At 44.7% G+C, this 15,130-nt stretch overlaps 1 protein-coding gene and 2 long non-coding RNA genes across 3 annotated transcripts in view; 2 read left to right on the top strand and 1 right to left on the bottom strand.

Annotated features, from left to right (window-relative positions):
* LOC103183850 (neurabin-2) overlaps positions 1–7,613 on the bottom strand; it is a 60,793-nt gene extending 53,180 nt beyond the window's left edge. The window contains exon 1 of the mRNA XM_042343290.1: positions 7,239–7,613. The gene's annotated coding sequence lies outside the window, so the exon portion shown is untranslated. The remainder of the gene's footprint in view (positions 1–7,238) is intronic.
* Positions 5,481–9,506, top strand: LOC121850650. Its single transcript, XR_006085696.1, has 3 exons — positions 5,481–6,176; positions 8,466–8,568; positions 9,454–9,506. It is a non-coding gene; the product is annotated as an uncharacterized LOC121850650 (long non-coding RNA).
* On the top strand, positions 9,505–14,657 carry LOC103190070. Its single transcript, XR_489121.2, has 3 exons — positions 9,505–9,640; positions 12,162–12,251; positions 14,576–14,657. It is a non-coding gene; the product is annotated as an uncharacterized LOC103190070 (long non-coding RNA).
* Positions 14,658–15,130: the final 473 nt, after the last annotated feature.

Raw genomic sequence — 15,130 nt, 5'->3', positions numbered from 1 at the left:
CCTCCTGACGTGAAAGGCGCTTTATAAATGGAATCTTGTTGTTGTTGTTGTTGTTGACCACCCCCCCCCTCCCCTCTCGACCACCTCCCCCTCCCCTCTCGACCACCCCCCCTCCCCTCTCGACCACCCCCCCCTCCCTCTCGACCAACCCCCTCCCCTCTCGACCACCCCCCCCTCCCCTCTCGACCACCCCCCTCCTCCCCTCTCGACCATCCCCCCTCCCTCCCCCGCTCACCCTGACCATCTCCCCCTCCTCCCTCCCTCCCCCCCTCACCCTGACCATCTCCCCCCTCCTCCCTCCCTCCCTCCCCCCCTCACCCTGACCATCTCCCCCTCCTCCCTCCCCCCCTCACCCTGACCATCTCCCCCTCCTCCCTCCCTCCCTCCCCCCTCACCCTGACCATCTCCCCCCTCCTCCCTCCTCCCCCCTCACCCTGACCATCTCCCCCCTCCCTCCCCCCCTCACCCTGACCATCTCCCCCTCCTCCCTCCCTCCCTCCCTCCCCCCTCACCCTGACCATCTCCCCCCTCCTCCCTCCCTCCCCCCCTCACCCTGACCATCTTCCCCCTCCTCCCTCCCCCCCCCACCCTGACCATCTCCCCCCTCCTCCCTCCCCCCCCTCACCCTGACCATCGCCCCCCTCCTCCCTCCCTCCCCCTCACCCTGACCATCTCCCCCTCCTCCCTCCCCCCCCTCACCCTGACCATCTCCCCCTCCTCCCTCCCCCCCTCACCCTGACCATTTCCCCCTCCCCTCACCCTGACCATTTCCCCCTCCTCCCTCCCTCCCCCCCTCCCCTCACCCTGACCATTTCCCCCTCCTCCCTCCCTCCCCCCTCACCCTGACCATCTCCCCCTCCTCCCCCTCACCCTGACCATCTCCCCCTCCTCCCCCTCCCTCACCCTGACCATTTCCCCCTCCTCCCTCCCCGCCCCTCACCCTGACCATTTCCCCCCTCCTCCCTCCCCCCCCCTCACCCTGACCATCTCCCCCCTCCTCCCTCCCCCCCCTCACCCTGACCATCTCCCCCTCCTCCCTCCCCCCCCCTCATCCTGACCATTTCCCCCTCCTCCCTCCCTTCCCTCCCCTCACCCTGACCATTTCCCCCCTCCTCCCTTCCCTCCCCTCACCATCTCCCCCCCAATGCTCGGGTCCTGACCCAACTGTACAGCGCCTTGGGACGTCCTTCCGACGTGAAAGGCGCTCTATAAATGGAATCTTGTTGTTGATTGGCTGGGGGGGGGGGGGGGGGACATGTGTGTTCACAGGAGGGGAAATTTGGGAAGGTATGTTCGAAAGTGTAAGAGGGAATTGTGTGTGTGTTTGTAAGGGGGGAATTGGGGGAGTGTTTGTGTGAGGGGAGGGGGGTAATTAGGGGGTATGTGTAGGGAGAATTGGGGGCATATGTGTAAGGGGGGAATTGGGGAATGTGTGTGTAAGGGGGGTAATTAGGGGGTAAATGTATAAGGAGAGGGGGTAATGAATTAAAAGCTATGTGTGTAAAGTGGAAGGCGGATTGGGGGTATATTGCGCAATTGGCTGCCGCGTTCGCCCACAAATATACAGTCAATTCAGTTTACAATGTGTTCTGTGAAGCGCTTTGGGACGTCCTCCTGACGTGAAAAGCGCTATATCAAATGCAAGGATTATTATTATTATTATTATTATTATTATTATTATATGTGTAAAGGGGGGAATTGGGAGATGTGTGCGTGTAAGGGGAGGGGGGAGAGGACTGGGTCATCCCTCAGCGTAAACTGACTGCTGCTCTGCTATATCCCAATCCTGTATCCTTCAACCCCACCTTCTAACTTTGAGCTCACCCACAGTCCAGGCTGACCCTCCTATTAAGTGCTGGTGGGTTGGGGGACATGGGAAAGGGAAGCGGGTGTGGGGGGGACGAGAGTACTGCTTGGTATGATCAGCCATTAAACCGAACCCCTGTTTGCCTGTTCAGTGTCCCAGCCGACAATTCCCAACCCCCACCCTCCCCCCAGATAAAATTGCCCATTCACTTCATGACTGTTTGTGAGACGTCACTGTGTGAAAATTGTCAACCACATTTACCTACAAATACGCAGTCACTGCACTTTCACAGTAAAAATCCTGTGGAACTCGTTTGAGATAGTCTCAACGACATGATACGGTACTACATCAAATATATCTTTCTGGAAGGATTATTATTATTTTAAAGGCATATTTCAAACCAGCGCAAAAATACGAAGGCACTCTTAAACTACTTCCTGCAGTTACCAAAAATGTACATATTAAATTGGCAAAAATGTACAAAACAAATTAATTAATATGTAGGTCAATCATGCTATCCTCCGCCATCACCTCTTCTCCCTCATCCACCTCAGTGGGACCGCACTCGCTTTGTTCAAGGCCAACTTAACCAACTGCCATCGCTTCACCTCTGCTCCATCCTTGGTCCCCTTTTCCTCATTTACACGCTCCCTCTCGGAGATGTCATCCATATGTGGTAAACTTCTGCATGTTTGCGACTGAACATATATCTACTTCTCTACCTCCAGCTGTGACTCCAGATCTGCTGATGTCCTGTCAAGCTTGTTTATCAGACATCAAGACCTGGATGAGCACAAATTTCCTGCCGCTGAATGTCGACAAGAAGGAAGCCACATTCCCATTAACATCTTCTCTCCTGTGGCTCTGACCTCCTCAATTTCCCCGGACATCCCCTAAGATTTAGCAAACCTGTGCAGAACCTGGGTGTCAGGTTCGAACCTCAGCTGTCCTTCCTACTTCATATCCGAGTCCCCTAACCAGGACCGCTTTCTTCCACCTCCAGCACATTGCCCGCCTCCGACCATACCTCACACCCAATTCAGCCGAGTCCCTCATCCATGCTTTCATCATCTCCCCACTCAACAGTTCCTCACCGCTCCCCTACTACACTATCCATTTCTCTCCGAAACTTTGGAACTCCCTGAATCCCTTGGCCTTGCCTCCTTCCTTCCCTTTTTCAAATCACACCTGAAGGCTTTCCTCTTTGACCATGCTTACGGTTACCTCCCCCCTCCCCCCGGCTTGGCGGCAGGCTCCAAAACCGTTAGCGCTCCGAGATGCTACCCCCTCGTGAAGGACACTGTATCAACAAAAGTTGTTGTATGTTAATTGATTAGCATGTCTGCAACAAAAGCTACCAGAAATAGCTTTTGAGTGGATGTGTACGTGTGCTATTCAGCTAATGTCTGTGTTCTTCACGGAAACGTAAGGGAAAGATATGCTTTACAGTGGAGACAAAAGCAGATCACTAAACAAAATAAACAATGCACACGTCTGAATGTGGGAATATCCCGATACAATTCTGCAGCGAAGTTTCATTAAAAATAAAAGGATTCTCCCATGAAGAAATAGATACAGTTTGTGAACCTGGTGTGTTCACTGAGTAAAGAGATCAGACCAAAGCCAAGACTTGCTAAGGAAATTCTCATTTACTTCAGGATAAGGCGCTATATCAAATGCAAGGATTATTATCATTGTTTATACTTTGATACTTTGATCATCAAAAAGTACATTTCCTACCACTCAACGTAAATACAAAGCAGGGGTAAGCTATGGACCTAAAGAAATCAAAGAAACAAATGAAAAACAATGTATGTAAAAGATTGCAATGACGATGCTTTGTCAAAAAACTGTCAGATCTGGTTTAGAAATTGCAATTCATTCCTTTTCATTATAGTAATACAAAGTGTTTCAAATTGATCAATGAAGAGATACAAAGTGCATTAATAAATGCAATAATAATAATCCTTGCATTTGATATATCACCTATTATGTCTTCGGGACGTCTCAAAGTGCTTCACAGAATATACTGTAAAGTGACTGTATGCTTTGTGGGCGAAATGCGGCAGCCAAATGCGCACAGCAGTGTCCCACAAACAGTCGTGGATTGAGTGACCAAATTATTATTATTATTTTCAAGGGATTATTACCCCTGGAAAAGCGATCCGCCAATCAACTAACAACCGGGTTCCTATTTACTGCTAGATAAACAGAGGCTTGTGGAGTAAGGAAACTTGTCCAACATTTTGCCCTGCTGGGAATTAAACCCAGGTCTTCTCGCTTGCGAGGCAAGCTCTCTAATCACTGAGCTACAGGACTCCACTCAGTTTGTGGAATATATTACCTTAAAAGGTAGTATGTTTGTAGAATCCAATAACACATTGTTTTCTTTTAGAAATATAAATTAAAGGGGATTTATGAAACTCTAAAATACACAAATAATAATAATTTGCATTTGATATACCGCCTAATCACGTCATTGTGAAATCTCAAAGCGCTTCACAGAATATATTGTGAAGTGGATTGATTGTATATTTTGTGTGAGAAAGGCAGCAGCCAATTGCGCACACCAGTGTCCCACAAATAGTCATGGATTGAGTGGCCAATTTTATTTTTGGAGAGATTATTACGTCTGGAAAGTGATGTGTAAACGACTAACACTTGGGTTCCTACTTACTGCTAGGCTAACAGAAGCATGTGGAGCAAGGAAACTTGCCTTAGGTTTTGCCCAACCCATGTCCACTAGCTTGCTCTAACCAATACGCTACAGTACTCCATCCATAGTCACTCCACAGTATATCCTGTGAAGCACTTTGGGATGTCTTCCCGATGTGAAAGGTCATGTACCAAATGCCAGGAATATTATTATAAAAATGCATGCAAATAACATCCAGTTGTTTGCCAAAGATCATCCTTAGTTGGATCATGACCATTAATTTGAAATAATAAGGATAAAGTTTGCAGTGTTCAGTCCTAATGTGTACATTAGCACAAAAACATAGATGTACAAGTTATGAAAATCCACTCACTTTAACCTACAATTCGTTAATATTTTCGCCTGTCTCATTTGATAGCGTCGAGCGATTGTTTGGTTGTGTGTGGTTTGAACAGTTCAAGATCCTCACAGTCGTGTTTAAATCCATTCCCCCCCTGACACTCTCCCTACCTCTCCGACCTTCTCACTCCCCAATCTACCACCCGGCGCCTCCGCTCGACTGACAACCAGCTTCCTGCTCGACTCTTGCATCCTTCGCCCCACCATTGGAGGTCGTGCTTTAAGCCACTACGCCCCGAAACTCTGGAAAACTCTCAATTCCTCCGCCTTGTCCCATCTCTCCCCTTTTCAAGTCCTGCCTGAAACCTTTCCTCTTCAACAGTGCTTACGGCCCGCTCCCCCCGGCTGGAGTCAGGCTCTGCCTCTGTTAAGTGCTCTGAGACGCTGGCCCTGGGTATAGGGCATTATATAAGTGCAAGTTGTTGTTGTTAATGATGATAGTAATAATAATAATAATAATAGTGATAATAATAACAATAATGCTTGCATTTAAAATGCCTTTCATGTTGGGAGGACTTGTCAAGAGCACTTCACTGGAGCGCAAGTCAGTGAAGTGCTAGCCAGTGTCCTCTATGAAACCACTCAAGTGCTGAAACTGCTTCAGATTCTAACCTACATATTACTGATCTGCGATAACCTATTTTTTTCTCTAACAAATTAGGCTATTGCACTATTATTGTTTTTCACACAGATTAGAATAATAGAACACATTTGCAGAGCAACTGCGGAGAATTTGTGCATGAAATACAAACAATTTATTGTCCATGCAGGAACCTATCACTGTGCTTAACGACAACTTGGATTTATATAGCACCCTTCACAAGGGGTAGCGTACCAGAGCGCTTAAGAGTATCTACTCCAGACCGAGAGTTCCACGTATTAATGCCACCCATGCATGGAAAGATCTCTGTGTTGAAAATGGAATGCATACTCTCTCTCCCAGAAAGGCATACGCTGTTTAACTAATTCAGAGAATATTGGGTGCAGATTGGTGAGGGTTGAGAGTTGAGGGGACCCCAGAGTGTGTGTTGGGGTAACTGCTGAAATTAGCCAGCTCAAACCAAGTAGCTTGCCGTTAAGAGCACTGTCTGGCAAGCTTCCAGCTAAGTACATCCTACCCATTCATTAAGGCTTTAGCCTGCAGGGTTAACAGGAGTTGAATAGGAAAAATCTCTGCCGCCAGTGACTGACTTGGACAAAGCTTCACATCATCATCATAAGAATAAGAATAATAATAAGCAGTGTCCCACAAATGGCCATGAAGTGAGTGGATCGAGTGTGGGATTGTCAGCCTGAACCCAAGAAATAACGCAGGTATTACCACTATCTTAGCACCAATTTCCACCCTCTTTGTGTTTGAAGCAATGCAAGGGAAGTTACTCCAAAGTGGCATTCAACGTCATCCAAACGGTTCAATAAATATCGATGATTAACAGTTCCAAATTCGGCCAAGGAACAGTTTGCAAGATTGGGTGGTGAAAGTGCGCCTGGGTGTTTTGGTGGGTTATTGTGCGGTTCATGAATAATGGCAGTAACTTGTATTTACTTGGTGCCTTTCACATAAACATAAACATTTTGGCTTGGAAACGTTGAACGCGACACAGGCAAACACAACGGTAATTTGCACCAAACACTGTCTCACAAACAACATGGCGAACAGGATTCCAGGATAATAATAATCTTTGTATTTGGCATAGGGGGCCTTATCTTTCTCAAAAAATAATTGGTCACCTCAATCCACAACTGTTTGTGAAACGCTGCTGTGCGCAATTGGCTGCTGCGTTTCGCCCACAAAATACAGTCAACCCACTTTACAGTATGTGCTCTGAAGCGCCTTTGAGGCATCTCAATAACGTGATAAGGCACTATATCGGATTCAAGGATTATTATTAGTATTACTATTATTATTATTGCTTGATTCAAACGTCTCAAAGCAGTCAATTTGCACCTATCAATAAGTGGGAGGACCCCAGGTTTTCTTTGAAATGTTAAAATACTAAAAAAAACACATGTATATAAGAAGCAGAGGGTCTGCGTGTGACTGTGTGGACTTCAAAAAATTGGTCCAAAATGAAGGAAATCAATCATATCTGGAACAGTGGAACCTAAAAGGGAGACCCTACACACGCACACAAAAAAAAGGCCTGGATGGCTTTTCCTGGGTATTATTGCTAATAATTGGAGAGGAAATTATCTTATATCTCACACACACACTGACACACTTACGTACATACATAAAAAGGATCCCGAAAGCGTTGCAGAGAGGGGGGGAGGGAGGGAGAGGGAGGAAGGGAGAAGGAGAGAGACAGAGAGAGAGAGAGAGAGTGAGAAGGAGGAATTGAAAGCACAGACATAAGGAAATATTCAGTCTCTAACCCGATTCCTCTGCTGTCACCTTCAGATCCAGTCCTTGGGGGAGGAGGAGGGGGGGAGGGTGGCAGACAGAGCGATGGAGTGAACACCAGCTCCAGCTGTCTCTGCTGTTGTTTCTACTCTTTCTCTGCGTCTCTCTGTCTCTTCCCCCAAAGAGATGTACCGCAATCCGCACTGAACAGCAGCCACACACCACAAAGGATTGCCAGCACTGACGTACAGCTCTACCCACCCCCCACTCCTCCAAACACACACACACCTCTCTCTCCCCCCAAACCCATACCCAATGTCTATCCCTGTATGTACATATTTTTTAGGAGGAAGGAGGGTAAAGATGTTTAGATTGCATTTTGAAAAACCATTGCACATCCCTCCCCACCAAATAATAATAATAATGATAATAATGCTTTGCAATTCATTTCCAAATCCTGTTATATCTTTTTTCAACGTGTGAGAGCACTCCTTTCCTGCTCAAATGCCATTGTCGATGTATTTGTTGTGAGTGTGAGAGAGAGACTGAGACTGTGGTTTAAGCTTACAAAGCTGTCTAGACTGAGAAAGGACCATTTGGCCTCTTATCCTCCAACCCCCACTCAGTGATGTAAAACCTGCCTCATTGTGCATTTTATCCCTACTCACTGTCCTGTGTGTGTGTATGTGTGTGTGTGTCTGTCTATCTATGTCTGTGTATGTGTCTGTGCTATATATGTGTCTGTGCGTGTTTGTCTGTGTTTCTATGTCTGTGTGTGTCTGTATGTGTGTCTGTCTACGTCTGTGTGTGTATGTGTTTCTATGTGTAGTTTGGGTGTGGGCACAGTTACACAGATATATCTTGCATCATAAAAATGTGCAGTCACGATTTCAGAAAAAAAATATTCGTCCCCATAGCTCACTTATATAGCAGATATCTCCATTACAATCCCATATCTCCTTTATAAGCCCCATGTTCCCTACCTCCAGAAAGAACAGTTATAGCCTTTGTTTGTCTCCACCACTCCCCCCAACACACACACACACACACACATATCTCTCCAGAGGCACAGAACTTATTTTGAGAGGGTTTTTGTGTGTGTTGACTTCCCTCTTTGTGCTCACCCCCGCCACTGTGAAACGCTCTGAGACGCTACCCCGAAGAAGGTTGCTATAAAGATTCAAGTTGTTGTTGTTGATGTTGACGTGTAGCCTCCAGTAATATTCTAGACTTTCTTCCCCCTGTTTTTTTGCTTATAGACATAGGTCCTTGTTCCCTGGGATGAACCAGGTTCTCATTACTGGGATGGGATCAGAGTAAAATAGTGACCTCTTCTGGTGGCGGAAATTATGAAATGAATAAGTAAGTGACTTCTTATCAGCGTGGACAAAATGTGTGTTTTTTTCCTGTGGTGCACTTGTTATTCCTTGAGCCCATCACCCACGTCCTCGCTCGGCAGGCAGATTCATGATCCTCATCCTCTCTATCCACTGCTTCCACTGCCTCACCTTCAACTTCACCCTCACCCTCAATCCATCTCTGTGACCTCCTCACGCTCCTAATTCCCCCTCCACACCCTCAGCCACTCAGCAAACACTGGCCTGCTTCACACACCCCATCCTTTCTGCCCCAGAACTCCATCCCAGAGTCCCTCCAACATCCTCCCTCCCTTCCTCCCCCTAAAAATGTTGGCAAAGTTACAGGCATCCCACAACACTATATCACAGATCACATTGAATGACCAGGATATAGGTTTAGTACTGCTATTGTTGAACTGATCCACAGCCCAGTGCCACTCTCTGTTGCATGGCGCACCAAGGGTGTCACCATTATGACTGGCTTCACAATTTTTTTGAAAAAAGGAACAAATTGGTCTTTCAACCCACGACTGTTTGTGGAACGCTGCTGTGTGCAATCAGTTGCCGCGTTTCGCCCACAAAGTATACAGTCCACTTCACAGTATATTCTGTGAAGCGCTTTAAGATGTTTTGAAGACATGATAAGGCAGCTATATCAGACACAACAATTATTATTATCATTATTATTATTTGGGAGGAGTGAGGATTTCAAAACAAATTTTTTGAAAGTGTTTTGAGACGTCTCGAAGACCTGATAAGGCACTATATCAAATGCAAGGATTATTATTATTATATATTCATGCAAACTCGGCAGCCAATTTGGCCATAGCAATGCCCTACATACAGCCATGAAGAGAATGACTCATATTTTTTCTCTCTCTCTCTAAAGCCAGAACAGCAAGAGTAACTCCCTTCAATTTTTGAGCAGAATTATGGGATGTTTAACCTGAACAGGCAGACAGGATCTCAGCTGTGTCCTACCATTGGCATCTGGAATCCCCTGACTGTCCTTTATCTGAGAGAGGAAACAAGCGGAACAGCAGAGCCCATTGCAAGCGTGAGCTGGGACTTGACTGGTAAGACTGACTTTGCCAGGAGTCATACCTGCTCGGTAACTCCACCACCATTCAAAAATGCAGACGTACGAAAGGCAATAGGGAGTTGATGGGTGGGACTGTAACTGATTTCAAATCACTCTTTCCTGCCACTCTCTAAACTGGGAATAATAATAATAATAATAATCATTGTTGCATTTGAGGTGGGCAGGTAGGTGGCAAATGTAGTTCAATGACAGTATTTGATATAGTGCCTTATCACGTCTTCGAGACGTGTTTCACAGAAAATACTGTAAAGTCAACTGACTGTATATTTTGTGGACGAAACGCAGCAGCCAATTGAGCACAGCAGTGTCCCACAAACAGCCATGGATTGAGTCACTAAATTATTATTATTTTGTAGATAGTGAAGGAGAAAGGAAGCAGGAAGTCAAAAGCCAATTGAAGTCCCTTATGTTCAACACAGCGAATCACTGTCGACACAGATAATAATAATAATAATAATAATAATAATAATAATAATAATAATAGATAAGAAAAATGAGTTCCCATGTGGGTTTGACTTAAGCAGTTGTAAATTCATCACATCATCGTCTATCTGCCAGTCGAAATTTCAAAGTTACTCAATTCTGTACAAGCAAATGATCATCCAAAATGAGAAGGAAGTTTCTCTCTCCCAGTGTCCGGGCCAACAATCCCCCAAGAAAAATGAATCACTCACTCCATGGCTGTTTGTGGGATGTTGCTGTGAGCAAACTGGTCGCCATGTTTGTCCACACTATACACAGTCACTACACTTTACAGTGTAATCTGCAAGCACTTTCAGATGTCTTGATTACTGATAAGGTGCTTCAGCAAATGCAGTGATTATTATTGTTGTTCTTTTGAACAACATACCAAAGTAAAAGGGAAAGTAATGAAACAAAACAAACATGTAGAGATGAGTGTTTTTTTAAGATTATGTTGAACACAATGAATCAGGGGTATACATAGCCTAATTTCTGTCACCACGCTGAAGAGTTTTATACTGCTCGAAAATGGAGTGTCTCCTGATGTTCTGTTCAACGATCCCCCCATTAAAAAAAGTAGTTGTTTTCTTCGTGGCTGTTTGTGGGATGTTGCTGTCATCAAATCAGCTGCTGGGCATTTGCCTACATACGCAGTCACTCCACTTGGCAGTAAAATCTCGTGAAGCGCCTTGAGACATCTCGGCGTCACGATAACGTGCTACATCAAATGCGAGGGTTATTGTTATCAGTATTTGTCGCCCACAAAATATACAGTCAATTCACTTCACAGTATATTCTGTGAAGCGCTTTAAGATGTTTCGAAGACGTGATAAGGCGGCTATATCAGACATAACAATTATTATTATCATTATTATTATTTGGGAAGAGTGAGGATTTCAAAACAAATATTTATGAGATTCTTCAATCAAGGAACGAAATGTGCTGAGGCCTACAATACCAACAACAACAAATTACATTTGTATTGCGCCTTTCACATAGGGAGTGATCGGGAGAAAGGGAGAAATTGAGGGAGAGAGAGAGAGGGGGGGAGTGATTGGGGGAAATGGAGAGGGATGGAGAGAGAGTGAGAGAGGAGGAAACGAGAATGCAGAGAGAGAGACTGAGAGACTGAGATGAACCCAATGTCACTCCATTCCTTCTGAAGGATGGAGCATGCTCATTGTGCAACTGCTGAGGCCTGACAAAAACTGCCAGCAGCTGGGCTCATTGTGCGTGAAAACCATCCTCCGGTTTCCTCTCAAGGCGCTGTATAACCTGGGTCTCATTTACAACGTGCAGTTTGTCTGTTGAGGCCGAGTTAAATTCCACTGCACAAGGCTGCTCTTGAGAAAATGGGAGAGTTTTGTCTTTGCGCTCTCTCCTGAACTCTGTCACCTAAATTCTGCAATGCAAGTAGACTAACATGTTCACATGGTGCTCGGAAGCCAAGTAGAGCTGATGTCAGCTCAACACCGAGCTTGTAGAGGTGATTTGCCATCCTCTCTGGAGAGATACGTGTGTCAGCTGCAATTTGCATACAATAAATGGATGAGGCAGGGTATTTTAAGATGCTCTCATTAGCGGTGATGAAAAATTGGAACCCTTCATTTACATGTAAAACCACCCCAACAAATAAATCTTGAACCTTTAATTGGCACGTTAAAAATAATTGTTTTAAATCTTCTTAAAACCCACTGCGCTCACACACACACACTACACACACACACATACTACACCCAGACACACACACACTACACGTACACTACACACGCACACTACACACAGACACATACCACACATACTACACAGACACACTACACACACCACACACACACACAGAGACACACAACACAAACACACACCACACACAGACACACTACACACACACCATACACACACACGCAGACACACCACACACACACACACACACACACTGCACACACATACCATACACTATGGAGAAAGGGCAAATAGCTTCACCCATTGTCATCATTATCATCACATAATTTTTTAAACCCTAATTATTTTTCTAGGTTTCTTCTCCACTGGCCCACGCCTCTCACTCCTCCTGGTCTGACCTCCTCTCATTGGGGTATGGTTCCACGGACATGGGTTGCCCTTTGGTGAGTCCCTCCTTTTGCACCCGTCCACCTGCCAACCTGCCCAACCAAGTGATTACAGTGAGCCTTTCAGTGAGTGTCAGCAGACCATTTGACTCTAGAGCAGGGGTGGGCGATTATTTGGGCTGGCGGGTCACTTCACGAGTTTTGTGAAGCTTCGGACCACACACTTAAAATAGATGCAAATGCTTAATAATAGCTCAAAATCAAGTCTTACGTGTATAAAATAAAGTCTATATGGGTGACATTCATTAAAATTAGGTTAAATAAAAACAACTCACTGAGCAGACATTTATTCGATATTTATTCATTTATTCACATATTGATGAGAATGTGACAAGCTCACTCAGTGGGAAGAATGAAAGCGCTAATGTGCATTAACCAGACAATTGAAGTCAGGCATCGTCTCCGTTGTTGCAATGCAGAGTACTGCTGCAAGGTGGTCATCAGTCATCACAGATCTATGTTTTGATTTATTGAATTTCATCACAGAAAATGTCTCCTCGCATCGATGATACCATGGGCCACATGAATGAACTGAATTCAAAACTGCAACGGAATCCAAACAGCATAAGCATCCTCCAGTCATGAGCCTTTATTTTTGGAAAGGTATATTCATTAAGAGAGGTGTAAAAACTGGGAAGCGACACTAATTTGAATTGCTCCCCAAGCAATGGATCACATTGCAGGTCAATAAGCTCAAGTTGAAGGTCTTCACCTTTCTCATTTGATGTTGACAAAGCCCCATTTGACCTCCAACTGGGGCTTTGTCAACATCAACTGAGAAAGGTGAAGAGACCAAAGACAGGTCATTTTCGATCAAATTGAAATTCTGGAATCGGCGAGAAAATTCGGCATGTAAGGCAAGTAGTGACGAAGTATATTTTTTAAGGCTTTGATCGCAAACAGTAATCTGCTGCAAAGTGGGAAAGTGGGCGAACAGCCTGTTTCCTATCTGATGCGATAAAAGAAATAATTTCATCATAAATGAATTGACCCTGCAATACAAATCGTGCACAAAGGCCCCCTTCCGGTGCAGTTTTGAATTCAGTTCATTCATGTGGCCCATGATATTAACGGCAAATGCGAAATCAGACAGCCAATTTGCATCATTCAGCTGTGGGAAATCCGAATCTTTTGGTTCATGTCCAAAATTCAATCAATCTCTGTTCTCAGTTCCCACACTCTTTTCAAGACCTTTCCTAAACTAAGCCATCTTAGATTTGTGTGATACAGAACATCCGTGTGCTCGGATTCCAATTCCTCAAGCAGAGTTACAAATTTCCTGTGGTTTAATCCTCTTGCCCGAATGCAGTTCACCACTTTCATAACTGTGTCCACAACGTTGCTTAGTTTTAGACCACTCTTACAGAATACCTCTTGGTGGATAATGCAGTGTAGAAAAACAATATTCTGTTCTGATTTGTATCTTTGACTTGATTTTGAATTCTTTTCAGTAACCTAACATTTTTGCCTGTCAGATTTGGGCTTTCATCGGTGGTCACATTCACCAATTTTTCCCACTCCACTCCTAATTTTAAGATACATTATTTACTGCCTCCAAAAATTCTTCAGTTGTCATATATTTCATTGACTGCATTGATGGTAGTTCTTCTGTGAGCTCAAAATATTTGGTGATACCTCAAATAAAAATTATCAACTGGGCAGCATCTTTGATATTACAACTCTCATCGAGTGCCAGTGAAAAATATGCAAAATTGTTCACTTTATTTTGTAACTGCACACTGTTTATTTTCTTTCTTCATTTTATTTTTTAATTTATTTTTATTTTTATTTTATTTATTTTATTTGTTTTATTTTCCACCCACACTGGTAAAGAAAATGTAGAAGTCCATTCTTTGTTGAATATTCGGCCTTCAGCGTCCACTTTCCGCTTCTTTGATAAACTCATTTCGAATTAACTTTCTCTTCAGTGAACAGTATCGCTGCGGTTGCCGACCGCATGTTTGAAAATTTCCCGATCCGTACATTTCTGACGTCAGCCTAATTCAGCACTGGAGGGAGCGCGCGCACAGCTAAGCCGTGTGATTGGCTGATGTTCGGTCTGATTCAAATGCCAAATTTGTGCTACTTTCTGGGACTGAACAAACTATAATTTTTTCTATTGCTGCACACAATGACAGGACGGATAGAATCATTTGGCGGGACGGATATGGCCCGCGGGCCGTCTTTTGCCCACCCCTGCTCTAGAGGGTGTCACAGTCGAGCCTGAATGGAGCTATAATTATTATAATAATCTTTGCATTTGATGCAGTACCTTAAAATGTCTTTGAGATGTCTCAATTGCATTAAAATTCTTTTAACAGTTGTCGCTGATGGCTTGTTTGATAAATCCTCAGCCAAAGGAACAAAAGGCAAAATCCCGCAGATGTTGGAAATCTGAAATAAAACAGGAGTCGCTGGGAACACGCAGCAGGTCAGGCAGCATCTATGGAGAGAGGCAAATGAGTTAACATTTCAGGTCCATGACCTTTCATCAGGGGAACAATACAGATTAGGCGGCGAGTCCTCAGTATGTATTCAATCGCATCTCTCGGGGTAGCAGAGATTGGGCTCTGACCCAGTCTGCAACAGTCAGAGTTCCTGATACATAGAATAACATAGAGATACAGTGAACTTTTTTGCCCACAAACAGACCATTCAGCCCAACGAGTCTGTGCCGATGTTTATACTGTACACAAGCCCTCCTAATACCCTCTATTTATCTTTTAGAATAACAACAATAACTTACATTACATAGCGCCCTTCATGCCCGATGGTGTCTCAGAGGGCTTTAATAGTTTCCATGGGATCTTAAGGTCCACTTGAACAGCACAAACCTGAAACTGTACCAAGTCTCTTCTTGCATCCATTATAACATG

The sequence above is a fragment of the Callorhinchus milii genome, unplaced genomic scaffold (genome assembly GCF_018977255.1).
Source record: "Callorhinchus milii isolate IMCB2004 unplaced genomic scaffold, IMCB_Cmil_1.0 Scaffold23, whole genome shotgun sequence".
In the NCBI taxonomy this organism is placed as follows: Eukaryota; Metazoa; Chordata; class Chondrichthyes; order Chimaeriformes; family Callorhinchidae; genus Callorhinchus; species Callorhinchus milii.
This window is presented reverse-complemented; position numbering and strand designations above follow the sequence as displayed.